The sequence below is a fragment of the Bos indicus genome, chromosome 1 (assembly GCF_029378745.1).
Source record: "Bos indicus isolate NIAB-ARS_2022 breed Sahiwal x Tharparkar chromosome 1, NIAB-ARS_B.indTharparkar_mat_pri_1.0, whole genome shotgun sequence".
Lineage (NCBI taxonomy): Eukaryota > Metazoa > Chordata > Mammalia > Artiodactyla > Bovidae > Bos > Bos indicus.
The window spans coordinates 64,068,025-64,082,632 of NC_091760.1; positions in this window are offsets into that span (position 1 = coordinate 64,068,025).

The window sequence follows — 14,608 nt, forward strand, 5'->3', positions numbered from 1 at the left end:
GAAGAGGGTGTTTGTTATGACCAGTGCATTTTCTTGGCAAAACTCTATTACATACTGTAGAGTAACATAATTCCTTGAAGGCAAAGTTACAAAACAGTAAGAAAACAAACAAATTATGAATTTTATATTAAATATCACTTACCCTATGCCTCTATATACACAAATATCTGCATATATTTTATTTATTCATAACATACCTTTTACTTTTTTAATTTTTTTAATATTTTAATTTTTTATTATATTCAGTTAAGCATTATGTTTTATATAGGTAACTCCCTTCTTTTTATTTTTATTTATTTATTTATTTATTTATTTTTTAACTAAACAATATTGTATTGGTTTTGCCATACATCAACATGAATCTGCCACGGGTATACATGTGCTCCCCATCCTGATCCCCTCCTCCCACCTCTCTCCCTGTACCATCCCTCTGGGTCATCCCAGTACACCAGCCCCAAGCATCCTGTATCATGCATCGAACCTGGACTTGTGATTCATTTCATATATGATATTATACATGTTTCAATGCCATTCTACCAAATCATCCCACTCTCCCTCTCCCAAAGAGTCCAAAAGACTGTTCTATACATCTGTGTCTCTTTCCTATCTTGCATACAGAGTTATCGTTACCATCTTTCTAAATTCCATATATATGCGTTAGTATACTGTATTGGTGTTTTTCTTTCTGGCTTACTTCACTCTGTATAATAGGCTCCAGTTTTGTCCACCTCATTAGAACTGATTCAAATGTATTCTTTTTAATGACTGAGTAATACTCCACTGTGTATGTGTACCCCAGCTTTCTTATCCATTCATCTGCTGATGGACATCTAGGTTGCTTCCATGTCCTGGCTATTATAAACAGTGCTGCGATGAACATTGGGGTACACGTGTCTCTTTCAATTCTGGTTTCCTCAGTGTATATGCCAGTGGTGGGATTTCTGGGTCATAAGGCAGTTCTATTTCCAGTTTTTTAAGGAATCTCCACACTGTTCTCCATAGTGGCTGTATTAGTTTGCATTCCCACCAACTGTGTAAGATGGTTCCCTTTTCTCCACACCCTCTCTAGCATTTATTGCTTGTAGACTTTTGGATAGTAGCCATTCTGACTGGCATGAGATGGTACCTCATTGTGGTTTTGATTTGCATTTCTCTGATAATGAGTGATGTTGAGCATCTTTTTGTGTGTTTGTTAGCCAACTGTATGTCTTCTTTGGACAAATGTCTGTTTAGTTCTTTGGCCCATTTTTTGATTGGGTCATTTATTTTTCTAGAATTGAGCTGCAGGAGTTGCTTGTATATTTTTGAGATTAGTTGTTTGTCAGTTGCTTCCTTTGCTATTATTTTCTCCCATTCTGAAGGCTGTCTTTTCACCTTGCTTAGAGTTTCCTTTGTTGTGCAGAAGCTTTTAAGTTTAATTAGGTCCCATTTGTTTATTTTTGCTTTTATTTCCAATATTCTGGGAGGTGGGTCATAGAGGATCCTGCTGTGATTTATGTTGGAGACTGTTTTGCCTATGTTCACCTCTAGGAGTTTTATAGTTTCTGGTCTTACATGTAGATCTTTCATCCATTAGTTCTTTGTCAGTTGCTTCCTTTGCTATTATTTTCTCCCATTCTGAAGGCTGTCTTTTCACCTTGCTTATAGTTTTCTTTGCAGTGCAAAAGCTTTTAAGTTTAATTAGGCCCTATTTGTTTATTTTTGCTTTTATTTTCATTACTCTGGGAGGTGAGTCATAGAGGATCCTGCTATGATTTATGTCAGAGAGTGTTTTGCCTATGTTTTCCTCTGGGAGTTTTATAGTTTCTGGTCTTACATTTAGATCTTTATTCCATGTTGAGTTTATTTTTGTGTATGCTATTATAAAGTGTTCTAGTTTCATTCTTTTACAAGTGGTTGAACAGTTTTCCCACCACCACTTGTTAAAGAGATTGTCTTTTCTCCACTGTATATTTTTGCCTCCTTTGTCAAAGATAAGGTGTCCATAGATGCGTGGATTTATCTCTGGGCTTTCCATTTTGTTCCATTGATCTATACTTCTATCTCTGTGCCAGTACCATACTGTCTTGATGATTGTGGCTTTGTAGTAGAGCCTGAAGTCATGCAGGTTGTTTCCTCCAGTTCCATTCTTCTTTCTCAAGATTGCTTTGGCTGTTCGAGGTTTTTTGTATTTCCATACAAATTGTGAAATTATTTGTTCCAGCTCTGTGAAAAATACCATTGGTAGCTTGATAGGGATTGCATTGAATCTATAGATTGCTTTGGGTAGTACACTCATTTTCACTATATTGATTCTTCCAATCCATGAACACGGTATATTTCTCCATCTATTAGTGTCCTCTTTGATTTCTTTTACCAGTGTTTTATGGGAGAAGGCAATGGCACCCCACTCCACTACTCTTGCCTGGAAAATCCCATGGACGGAGGAGCCTGGTAGGCTGCAGTTCATGGGGTCACTAAGAGTCGGACACGACTGAGCGACAGTGTTTTATAGTTTTCTATATATAGGTCTTTAGTTTCTTTGAAAGTTGAAAGTGAAGTCACTCAGTTGTGTCCCATTCTTTGCAACTCCATGGACGGTAGCCTATCAGGCTCCACTGTCCATGGGATTTTCTAGGCAAGAATACTGGAGTGGGCTGCCATTTCCTTAGTTTCTTTACATAGATATATTCCTAAGTATTTTATTCTTTTCGTTGCAATGGTGAATGGAATTGTTTCCTTAATTTCTCTTTCTATTTTCTCATTATTAACGTATAGGAATGCAAGGGATTTCTGTGTGTTGATTTTATATCCTGCAACTTTACTATATTCATTGATTAGCTCTAGAAAGTTTCTGGTGTAGTCTTTACCGTTTTCTATGTAGGGGATCATGTCATCTGCAAACAGTGAGAGTTTTACTTCTTCTTTTCCAATTTGGATTCCTTTTATTTCTTTTTCTGCTCTGACTGCTGTGGCCAAAACTTCCAAAACTATGTTGAATAGTAATGGTGAAAGTGGGCACCCTTGCCTTGTTCCTGACTTTAGGGGAAATGCTTTCAATTTTTCACCATTGAGAATAATGTTTGCTGTGGGTTTGTCATATATAGCTTTTATTATGTTGAGGTATGTTCCTTCTATTCCTGCTTTCTGGAGAGTTTTTATCATAAATGGATGTTGAATTTTGTCAAAGGCTTTCTCTGCATCTATTGAGATAATCATATGGCTTTTATTTTTCAATTTGTTAATGTGGTGTATTACAATGATTGATTTGCAGATATTGAAGAATCCTTGCATCCCTGGGATAAAGCCCACTTGGTCATGATGTATGACCTTTTTAATGTGTTGTTGGTTTCTGATTGCTAGAATTTTATTAAAGATTTTTGCATCTATGTTCATCTGTGATATTGGCCTGTAGTTTTCTTTTTCTGTGGCACTTTGTCAGGTTTTGGTGTTACGGTGATGGTGGCCTCATAGAATGAGTTTGGAAGTTTACCTTCCTCTACAATTTTCTGGAAGAGTTTGAGTAGGTTAAGTGTTAGCTCTTCTCTAAATTTTTGGTAGAATTCAGCTGTGAAGCCGTCTGGACCTGGGCTTTTGTTTGCTGGAAGATTTCTGATTACAGTTTCAATTTCTGTGCTTGTGATGGGTGTGTTAAGATTTTCTATTTCTCCCTGGTTCAGTTCTAGAAAGTTGTACTTTTCTAAGAATTTGCCCATTTCTTCCAAGTTGTCCATTTTGTTGGCATATAATTGCTGATAGTAGTCTCTTATGATCCTTTGTATTTCCGTGTTGTCTGTTATGATCTCTCCATTTTCGTTCTTAATTTTATTGATTTGATTTTTCTCCCTTTGTTTCTTGATGAATCTGACTAATGGTTTGTCAATTTTATTTATCCTCTCAGAGAACCAGCTTTTGGCTTTGTTGATTTTTGCTATAGTCTCTTTTGTTTTTTTGGGGTTTTTTTTGTTTGTTTGTTTGTTGCATTTATTTCTGCCCTAATTTTTAAGATTTCTTTCCTTCTACTAACCCTGGGATTCTTCATTTCTTCCTTTTCTAGTTGCTTTAGGTGTAGAGTTAGGTTATTTATTTGACTTTTTTCTTGTTTTTTCAGGTATGCCTGTATTGCTAAGAACCTTCCCCTTAGCACTGCTTTTACAGTGTCCCACGGGTTTTGGATTGTTCATTTTCATTCATTTCTATGCATATTTTGATTTCTTTTTTGATTTCTTCTGTGATTTGTTGGTTATTCAGCAGCATGTTGGTCAGCCTCCATATGTTGGAATTTTTAATAGTTTTTCTCCTGCAATTGAGATCTAATCTTACTGCATTGTGGTCAGAAAAGATGCTTGGAATGATTTCAAATTTTTTTTAATTTACCAAGGCTAGATTTATGGCCCAGGATGTGATCTATCCTGGAGAATATTCCGTGTGTGCTTGAGAAAAATGTGAAATTCATTGTTTTGGGGTGATATGTCCTATAGATATCAATTAGGTCTAACTGGTCTATTGTATCATTTAAAGTTTGTGTTTCCTTGTTAATTTTCTGCTTAGTTGATCTATCCATGGGTGTGAGTGGGGTATTAAAGTCTCCCACTATTATTGTGTTATTGTTAATTTCCCCTTTCATACTTGTTGGCATTTGTCTTACATATTGTGGTGCTCCTATGTTGGGTGCATATATATTTATAATTGTTATATCTTCTTCTTGGATTGATCCTTTGATCATTATGTAGTGTCCTTCTTTGTCTCTTTTCACAGCCTTTGTTTTAAAGTCTATTTTATCTGATATGACTGTTGCTACTCCTGCTTTCTTTTGGTCTCTATTTGCGTGAAATATCTTTTTCCAGCTCTTCACTTTCAGTCTGTATGTGTCCCTTGTTTCAAGGTGGGTCTCTTGTAGACAACATATATAGAGGTCTTGTTTTTGTACCCATTCAGCCAGTCTTTGTCTTTTGGTTGGGGCATTCAACCCATTTACATTTAAGGTAATTATTGATAAGTATGATCCTGTTGCCATTTCCTTTATTGTTTGGGGTTTGTGTTTATACACCCTTTTTGTGTGTTTCCTGTCTAGAGAAGATCCTTTAGCATTTGTTGGAGAGCTGGTTTGGTGGTGCTGAATTCTCTCAGCTTTTGCTTGTCTGTAAAGCTTTTGATTTCTCCTTCATATTTGAATGAGATCCTTGCTGGGTACAGTAATCTGGGCTGTAGGTTATTTTCTTTCATCATTTTAAGTGTGCCCTGCCATTCCCTCCTGGCCTGAAGAGTTTCTATTGAAAGATCAGCTGTTACCCTTATGGGAATCCCCTTGTGTGTTGTTTGTTGTTTTTCCCTGGCTGCTTTTAATATTTGTTCTTTGTGTTTGATCTTTGTTAATTTGATTAATATGTGTCTTGGAGTGTTTCGCCTTGGGTTTATCCTGTTTGGGTCTCTCTGGGTTTCTTGGACTTGGGTGATTATTTCCTTCCCCATTTTAGGGAAGTTTTTAACTATTATCTCCTCAAGTGTTTTCTCATGGTCTTTCTTTTTGTCTTCTTCTTCTGGGACTCCTATGATTCGAATGTTGGGGCGTTTAACATTGTCCCAGAGGTCTCTGAGATTGTCCTCATTTCCTTTAATTCGTTTTTCTTTTTTCCTCTCTGATTCATTTATTTCTACCATTCTATCTTCTACTTCACTAATCCTATCTTCTGCCTCTGTTATTCTACTATTTGTTCCCTCCAGAGTGTTTTTGATCTCATTTATAGCATTATTCATTATATATTGACTCTTTTTTATTTCTTCTAGGTCCTTTTTAAACCTTTCTTGCATCTTCTCAATCCTTGTCTCCAGGCTATTTATCTGTGATTCCATTTTGATTTCAAGATTTTGGATCATTTTCACTATCATTATTTAGAATTCTTTATCAGGTAGATTCACTATCTCTTCCTCTTTTGTTTGGTTTGGTGGGCATTTATCCTGTTCCTTTACCTGCTGGGTATTCCTCTGTCTCTTCATCTTGTTTATATTGCTGTGTTCAGGGTGGCCTTTCTGTATTCTGTCAGTTTGTGGACTTCTTTTTATTGTGGAGTTTCCTCGATGTGGGTGGGGTTGGACGGGTGGCTTGTCAAGGTTTCCTGGTTAGGGAAGCTTGTATTGGTGTTCTGGTGGGTAGAGCTGGATTTCTTCTCTCTGGAGTGCAATGAAGTGTCTAGTAATGAGTTATGAGATGTCAATGGGTTTGGAGTGACTTTGTGCAGCCTGTATATTGAAGCTCAGGGCTGTGTTCCTGTGTTGCTGGAGAATTTGTGTGGTAAGTCTTGCTCTGGAACTTTTTGGCCTTGGGTAGTGCTTGGTTTCAGTGTAGGTATATGCCAGCAAATTTGGAAAACTCAGCAGTGGTCACAGGACTGGAAAAGGTCAGTTTTTCTTCCAATCCCAAAGAAAGGCAATGCCAAAGAATGCTCAAACTACCACACAATTGCACTCATCTCACATGCTAGCAAAGTAATGCTCAAAATTCTCCAAGCCAGGCTTCAACAGTATGTGAACTGTGAACTTCCAGATCTTCAAGCTGGTTTTAGAAAAGGCAGAGGAACCAGAGACCAAATTGCCAACATCTGTTGGATCATGGAAAAAGCAAGAGAGTTCCAGAAAAACATCTATTTCTGCTTTATTGACTATGCCAAAGCCTTTGACTGTGTGGATCACAATAAATTGTGGAATATTCTGAAAGAGATGGGAATATCAGACCACCTGACCTGCCTCTTGAGAAACCTGTATGCAGGTCAGGAAGCAACAGTTAGAACTGGACATGGAACAACAGACTGGTTCCAAATAGGAAAAGGAGTACATCAAGGCTGTATATTGTCACCCAGCTTATTTAACTTATATGCAGAGTACATCATGAGAAATGCTGGGATGGAAGAAGCACAAGCTGGAATCAAGATTGCCGGGAGAAATATCAATAACCTCAGATATGCAGATGACACCACCCTTATGGCAGAAAGTGAAGAGGAACTAAAAAGTCTCTTGATGAAGGTGAAAGAGGAGAGTGAAAAAGTTGGCTTAAAACTCAACATTCAGAAAACGAAGATTATGGCATCCGGTCCCATCACTTCATGGAAATAGATGGGGAAACAGTGGAAACAGTGTCAGACTTTATTTTTGGGGGCTCCAAAATCACTGCAGATGGTGACTGCAGCCATGAAATTAAAAGACGCTTACTCCTTGGAAGGAAAGTTATGACCAACCTAGATAGCATATTCAAAAGCAGAGACATTACTTTGCCAACAAAGTTTTGTCTAGTCAAGGCTATGGTTTTTCCTGTGGTCATGTATGGATGCGAGAGTTGGACTGTGAAGAAGGCTGAGCGCCGAAGAATTGATGCTTTTGAACTGTGGTGTTGGAGAAGATTGTTGAGAGTCCCTTGGACTGCAAGGAGATCCAACCAGTCCATTCTAAAGGAGGTCAGCCCTGGGATTTCTTTGGAAGGAATGATGCTAAAGCTGAAACTCCAGTACTTTGGCCACCTCATGTGAAGAGTTGACTCATTGGAAAAGACTCTGATGCTGGGAGGAATTGGGGGCAGGAGGAGAAGGGGACGACAGAGGATGAGATAGCTGGATGGCATCATTGACTCGATGGACGTGAGCCTGGGTGAACTCCGGGAGTTGGTGATGGACAGGGAGGCGTGGCGTGCTGCAACTCATGGGGTCGCAAAGAGTCGGACACCACTGAGCGACTGAACTGAAATGAACTGATGGAGTCGTTTGTTGACCTCCTGTCAATTAATGTTCCCTGGAGTCAGGAGTTCTCTGATACTCTCAGGATTTGGACTTAAGCCTCCTGCTTCTGGTTTTCAGTCTTATTTTTACAGTAGCCTCAAGACTTCTCCATCTATACAGCACTGTTGATAAAACATCTACGTTAAAGATGAAAAGTTTCTACACAGTGAGGGACACCCAGAGAGGTTCACAGAGTTACATGGAGAAGAGAAGAGGGAGGAAGGAGTTAGAGGTGACCAAAATAAGATGAGGTGGAATCCAAAGAGGAGAGAGCAAGCTAGCCAGTAATCACTTCCTTACACGCGCTCCACAGTTTGGACCACTCAGAGATGTTCACGGAGTTATACAGAAAAGAGAAGAGGGAGGAAGGAGACAGAGGTGGCCAGGAGGATAAAGGGGGGAATCAAAAGGAGCGAGAAAGATCCAGCCAGTAATCAGTTTCCTAAGTGTTCTGCACCATCTGGAACACACAAAGAGATTCACAGAGTTGGGTAGAGAAGAGAAGGGGGAGGGAGGAGATAGAGGCGATCTGGTGGAGAAAAAGGAGAGTCCAAAGGGAGAGAGAGCAGTCAAGCCAGTAATCTCGCTCCCAAGTAAAACTAGGTACTGAAGATTGGGTTCTTAAAGGTACAAAACTGATAACAAATACCAAAAAGCAAAGATTAAAAATCTAGAGTAGAGGTTGGATTTTCAAAAATACAATATTAAAGAAAAGAAAAGAAAAAACGAAGTCACAAAAATTATTTAAATATATATATATGAAATTTGCTTTAAAAAATAGGGTCTCTTTTTTTGTGCAAAGTAATAGTAGGTTATAAAAGTGAAAATTAAAGGAGTAATAGAGGACTTAAAAATTTTTTTTTAATTTTTTAAAGAATGATAGTAAAACTAGTAAAAAATATATCTAGGACTTTCTCTGGTGGTGTTGTGGGCAGTGTGGGGTCAGTTCAATTTCATATAGTTCCTTGGTCTGGCTTATATTTCTCAAGATCTATAGGCCCCTTCCTGTGTAGTCGATACCAACTATAGGGTTTTAATCTATTGCACCTGTCACTTCCAAGGCAGTTCCCTCTTCTAGCTTCCCTCTTTTAGCTTCTGTTTGCTGGTCTCTTCTGCGTCTGATTTCCACCCTGACACAAGGGGGCGGTGGTGGACACTTTTTTAGGCTCACTTGTTCAGTCGTGCTATGCGGAGAGAGGGAGACTGCAAAAAAATAACACTGGCCTGTGCTCACAGTGTCTCAGCCACACTGGACCTACCACCACTCATGGCGTGTGTGCCCTCCCTGCCCACACTGCTCAGGCTCTAGGCTGCTCCGCCGGGAACCGTCCAAGGCCCACCCTGGGCTGCATGCACCTCCCAGGTCTAAGCCGCTTATGTTCAGGCACTTGAGTAGTCCTCAGAAGCGCAGACTCCGTTGGGCCTGCATTTTGTGCCCTTCCCAGGTCCGAGCAGCTCAGGTGATCAGGTGTTTGGTGAGCACAGTCGCTGCAACTTATTGCCTCCCCCATCCCTGCTGCTCGGTTTTCTGGGTGTACAACCGGTGCACCTTCTCAGGCAGATGTTGACAGTCCAGAATCCCAAGAAGTCTTAGTTAGCAAAGGAGCCTGCTTGTAGTTTGGTAGATAATGCCTCTCTGGGGCCGCAATTGCCCCCTTCCAGCTCTGGCTGCCCTCGCCTGCCTATCACTGGAGGGGGATGGTCTGCAGCTGGGTAGCTCTGTTCAGTCTTTTGTTCTGTGAGCAGGACTAACGGTGTCTTAGGTTAGGGCTTTTCGCTCTAGTCAGTCCTTTGTTCTGTGAGCGGACCTGGTGGTGTCTTAGGTTAGGGCTTTTCGGGTGGTAGCTATCCCACAGTCTGGTTTGCTATCTCAAGTTATTTCCCTCAGATTGCCCTCGGGGCATTCAGGCCGGGTCCTTACTCTAAGCAATGCAGCCTCCCTGCCCAGCCCCTGCTTGCTAGTGGCAGGTGCAGGCGTCTGTGCTGCTTCTCTGCTGGGGGAGTTACCATTGGGCACATAATCTGTGGGTTTTAATTATTTATTTATTTTTCCTCCCAGTTATGTTGCTTTCTGTGGTTCCAAGGCTCGCCACAGACTTAAAAGTGAGAATGTTTCCCGGTGTTTGGAAACTTCTCTCTTTTTAAGACTTCATTCCTGGGACAGAGCTCTGTTCCTACCTCTTTTGTCTCTCTTTTTGTCTTTTATATTTTTTCCTACCTCCTTTTGAAGACAATGGGCTGCTTTTCTGGGTGCCTGATGTCCTCTGCCAGCATTCAGAATTTGTTTTGTGGAATTTACTCAGCGTTTAAATGTTCTTTTGATGAATTTGTTGGGGAGAAAGTAGTCTCCCCATCCTATTCCTCCACCATCTTAGGACCACCTCCAACATACCTTTTTTTTTAATCATTTCAATATATCTTAGGCTACACAGTCTGTGATTTTTTTCAAATTGTCACAAATCTCAAAATGTTTCCAAAATAGTTATTGAAAAAAATCTGTATATAAGTGGACTTGCACAGCTCAAACTCGCATTGTTCAAGGGTTAGCTATAACTCAAAATACATATATTCATATACATATACATATATGTATATATATGTATATGTATATGTATATATATATATACATATAGCCTGGCACATTCTAACAACTAATAGTGTTAACTAGAGCTGGCAATCTTCATAGATTACATCTGAATTTCTAGGTTTCTTCTCGACCTTTTCTAGGTGAGCACCTCCTAGCCCTAATCACTTCATTAATTTTGCAGTGCAATGCTCCCTGTGGACCTAATTTTGAAATAACTTTTTAAGCCAGCTTCCCTTATTAAGAATGGAATCAACACTAAAGGATCATTTGTTCGAGAAAAGCCTTTTTCTACCAAAGTAGCCTGTCTCTAGTGTGTATTAGGAGGGTTGAGAAGAAAGGCAAAGGAAAGTGACAAGTAAGCCTGAAAATGGCTCTGTGGGCTTCCATATAAGAGAATAAGGTTGCTGCATTCCCCAGGCACAAGTGACTCATCACAGATAACCTTAAATAAATGAAGCTGTCCTTCAATGAAGCTTTCTGCATGTTGCTGGTGCCCAGGCCTGATAGTTGTCAACCACAACAAAGGTTGAAATGCTCACTATTAAGAGTACATTCTACCATGTCAGAGATGCCTGGAAGTTTCAGAGGTCATTCCAATCAGCAGGGTTAATAGAACAGAATTCACTCCACCTAGTTTGAGCAACATGAGATTATTGCACTGTATATTGAGTTGAATAGGGTCCCTCCAAATTTATGTCCACCAAAATCCTCAGAATATCATGTTATTTGGATTAGGGCCTTTACAGATGTGATTACTAAAGTTAAAAACAGGCCATACTGGATCAGAGTGGGCCCTAAATCTAGTCTAGTGTCTTGTGTCCTTATATGAAAATCATGTGAAGACACAGAGACACATACAGGGAAGAAAGTCATATGAAAAATACAGGCAAAAATAGGAATGATGTATCACAAGACAAGGAATGCCAAAACATATTGGTAATCACCACCAAAAACTTGGAAGAGACCAAAAACATGCTTATTAGAGCTTTCAGAGGGAAAGCTCTGGTGACCCCTTGAATTTGAACTTCCTGCCTCCAGAACCCTGAAAGAGCAATTTTTTGCTGTTTTAAGCTTTGTTTTGTTATGGCAGCTGAAGAAAATGAATACACAGTGCATTAATGGCTCAGAGTATTACTGTGGAGAAAGGCTACTGAAGAAACAGATAGCTTCTGGGAATAATCCCAAAGCTGTACTATGGAATCCGTTAGCCAAATGAAATCTTCTGATTCTGATAGGAGGCCACCACATCTACCAGCTCTAGAACCACACCCTCTCTGCTATGAGGGGAGTTAGTAAGATAGGATTCCTGATGCCCTACCTCTCTCCCTTAATAGTTCAGTTCTGAATTTAAGTTTCTAGCAAGGGTTTCTGATCAGTGAAAGTGACTCACAAAACTAACTGCAAGGGAGTCTGGAAATGTCAGTTTTAGCCTCTGCAGCCAGGAGACACAATCAAAAAGGTTTAAATCCATACACATCACACTAGACATCCAAGTGTCTACTCCTAATTCCTCATATAGATCTAGATTCCACTAACCTTTACTGAAATCTTTACATGGCCCAGGCTTATAGTTAATGACCTCTCCTATGTTATGTCATTCATATTCTCAACAACCTTTCAAGGCACCTATTATTGTCCTCATTCTATACATAAGGACATTTAAGTTCAAAATGTTTAAATCTCACTGACCACCTCACAACAATTTAACATCCAACAGGTATTGATCGAATACCTTCTATGTGCCAGGCTTGCTGGAAATAACCAGGAAAGACTTCACCCCTAATTCTAAATGCTTAAAGTTTAATGCCACAGTTTTAAACTCTGGTGAGCCTAAGAGTTGTCTGAAGCCCTAGGCTTTGGTATTAATAGATTGTCGAGGCTCCACTACTAAAAGTCTGAAAAGAGAAACACAGTATGAGGGGTGATTTTTTATCAAACTGATGATCTGAATCTGAATCCTTGATTTCAGGTCCAGTTGCTCCATTGATACCCTAAAAATTCTTCCAGTTGCCAGGCAGGTAAAAACAAATATGTGGGGAGGGAGACACAAGTCAATAGGTATTAAGAAAATTATTTCTAACTGAACCTAGCCTGGTGAAACTAACACATTCTCAGATTACTCAGGGCCTTTGAGTACCCCACAGAGGGCTTCCCTGATAGCTCAGGTGGCAAAGAATCTGTCTGCAATGCAGGAGACCATGGTTTGACACCTGGGTCAGGAAGATCCACTAGAGAAGGGATAGGCTATCCACTCATTCTTGGGCTTCTCTTGTGGCTCAACTGGTAAAAGAATCTGCCTGCAGTGCGGGAGACCTGGGTTTGATCCCTGGGTTGGGAAGATCCCCTGGAAAAGGGAAAGGCTACCCACTCCAGTATTCTCACCTGGAGAAGTCCATGGACTGTATAGTCCATGGGGTCACAAAGAGTTGGACACAACCGAGTGACTTTCACTTCACTCTTGAGTACCCTTGAGCTTCCATAGGGTGGGAACAATGGAAGAAATGGCTCCAATGCTGACCCTATTTGAGAACCAAGGCTCTGATCTACTTCTGCTGGACCTATCTAGGATGAAACTTCTCTGGTTAATGGCAGTATGCAAAGAAGGTGGATACCTCCCTCTTATGCAAGATCAGTTCAGTTCATGTCGGGAACAGCATTAGGCATTACTGAAAAAATGGAGGCACAGCCCCAGACCCCTCTCCTCATTCTGCAGGCATGGCCCCGGGATGCAGGAGTTAGGCCTTGTAATTCTGACTTGTCTTTTCCTCTCCTCGGCTGAGTTGACTGAAAAGGAATATTAAGGTGTTTATTGTTCTTGAGAGGAGCATGAGATGGCACAAAGCCTTCTGCAGCTGTGCTCAGAGAATAATTCATAAAGTTAATCATTAACATTTGTTTAAGTACTTTTACAAAAGAGTGTTCCAGCATGAGCACATAGGCCATAGCTTCAGGCCATGGGAGGCATTGCTATCTGAAGCCTATTTGTGAAGAGAATGTTTATGGCAAAGGAGTTTACTGAATTTAGGGCTTAGAAATAATTAAAACAGTTAGAAGTTAAAGATCTAAGGAATGTTGTAAAGTTAGCATATTTTACTATAGCTTATAGAAGTTAGGAATTTTTAGAGACACTATAGCTAGAAGCTTCAGCAATATGCGAACCATGAACTTCCTGATGTTCAAGCTAGTTTCAGAAAAAGCAGAGGAACCAGAGATCAAATTGCCAAAATCCGCTGGATCATGGAAAAAGCAAGAGAGTTCCAGAAAAACATCGATTTCTGCTTTATTGACTATGCCAAAGTCTTTGACTGTGTGGATCACAATAAACTGTGGAAAATTCTAAAAGAGATGGTAATACCAGACCACCTGATCTGCCTCCTGACAAATTTGTATGCAGATCAGGAAGCAACAGTTAGAACTGGACATGGAACAACAGACTGGATCCAAATAGGAAAAGGAGTACATCAAGGCTGTATATACACCAGCTTATTTAACTTATATGCAGAGTACATCATGAGGAACGCTGGACTGGAAGAAACACAAGCTGGAATCAAGATTGCCGGGAGAAATATCAATAACCTCAGATATGCAGATGACACCACCCTTATGGCAGAAAGTGACGAGGAACTAAAAAGCCTCTTGATGAAAGTGAAAGTGGAGAGTGAAAAAGTTGGCTTAAAGCTCAACATTCAGAAAATGAAGATTATGGCATCCGGTCCCATCACTTCATGGGAAATAGATGGGGAAACAGTGGAAACAGTGTCAGACTTTATTTTTGGGGGCTCCAAAATCACTGCAGATGGTGACTGCAGCCATGAAATTAAAAGACGCTTACTCCTTGGAAGGAAAGTTATGACCAACCTAGATAGCATATTCAAAAGCAGAGACATTACTTTGCCAACAAAGTTTTGTCTAGTCAAGGCTATGGTTTTTCCTGTGGTCATGTATGGATGTGAGAGTTGGACTGTGAAGAAGGCTGAGCACCGAAGAATTGATGCTTTTGAACTGTGGTGTTGGAGAAGTCTCTTGAGAGTCCCTTGGACTGCAAGGAGATCCAACGAGTCCATTCTGAAGGAGATCAGCCCTGGGATTTCTTTGGAATGAATGATGCTTAAGCTGAAACTCCAGTACTTTGGCCACCTCATGCGAAGAGTTGACTCATTGAAAAGACTCTGATGCTGGGAGGGATTTGGGGGCAGGAGGAGAAGGGGACGACAGAGGATGAGATGGCTGGATGGCATCACTGACTCGATGGACGTGAGTCTGGGTGAACTCCGGG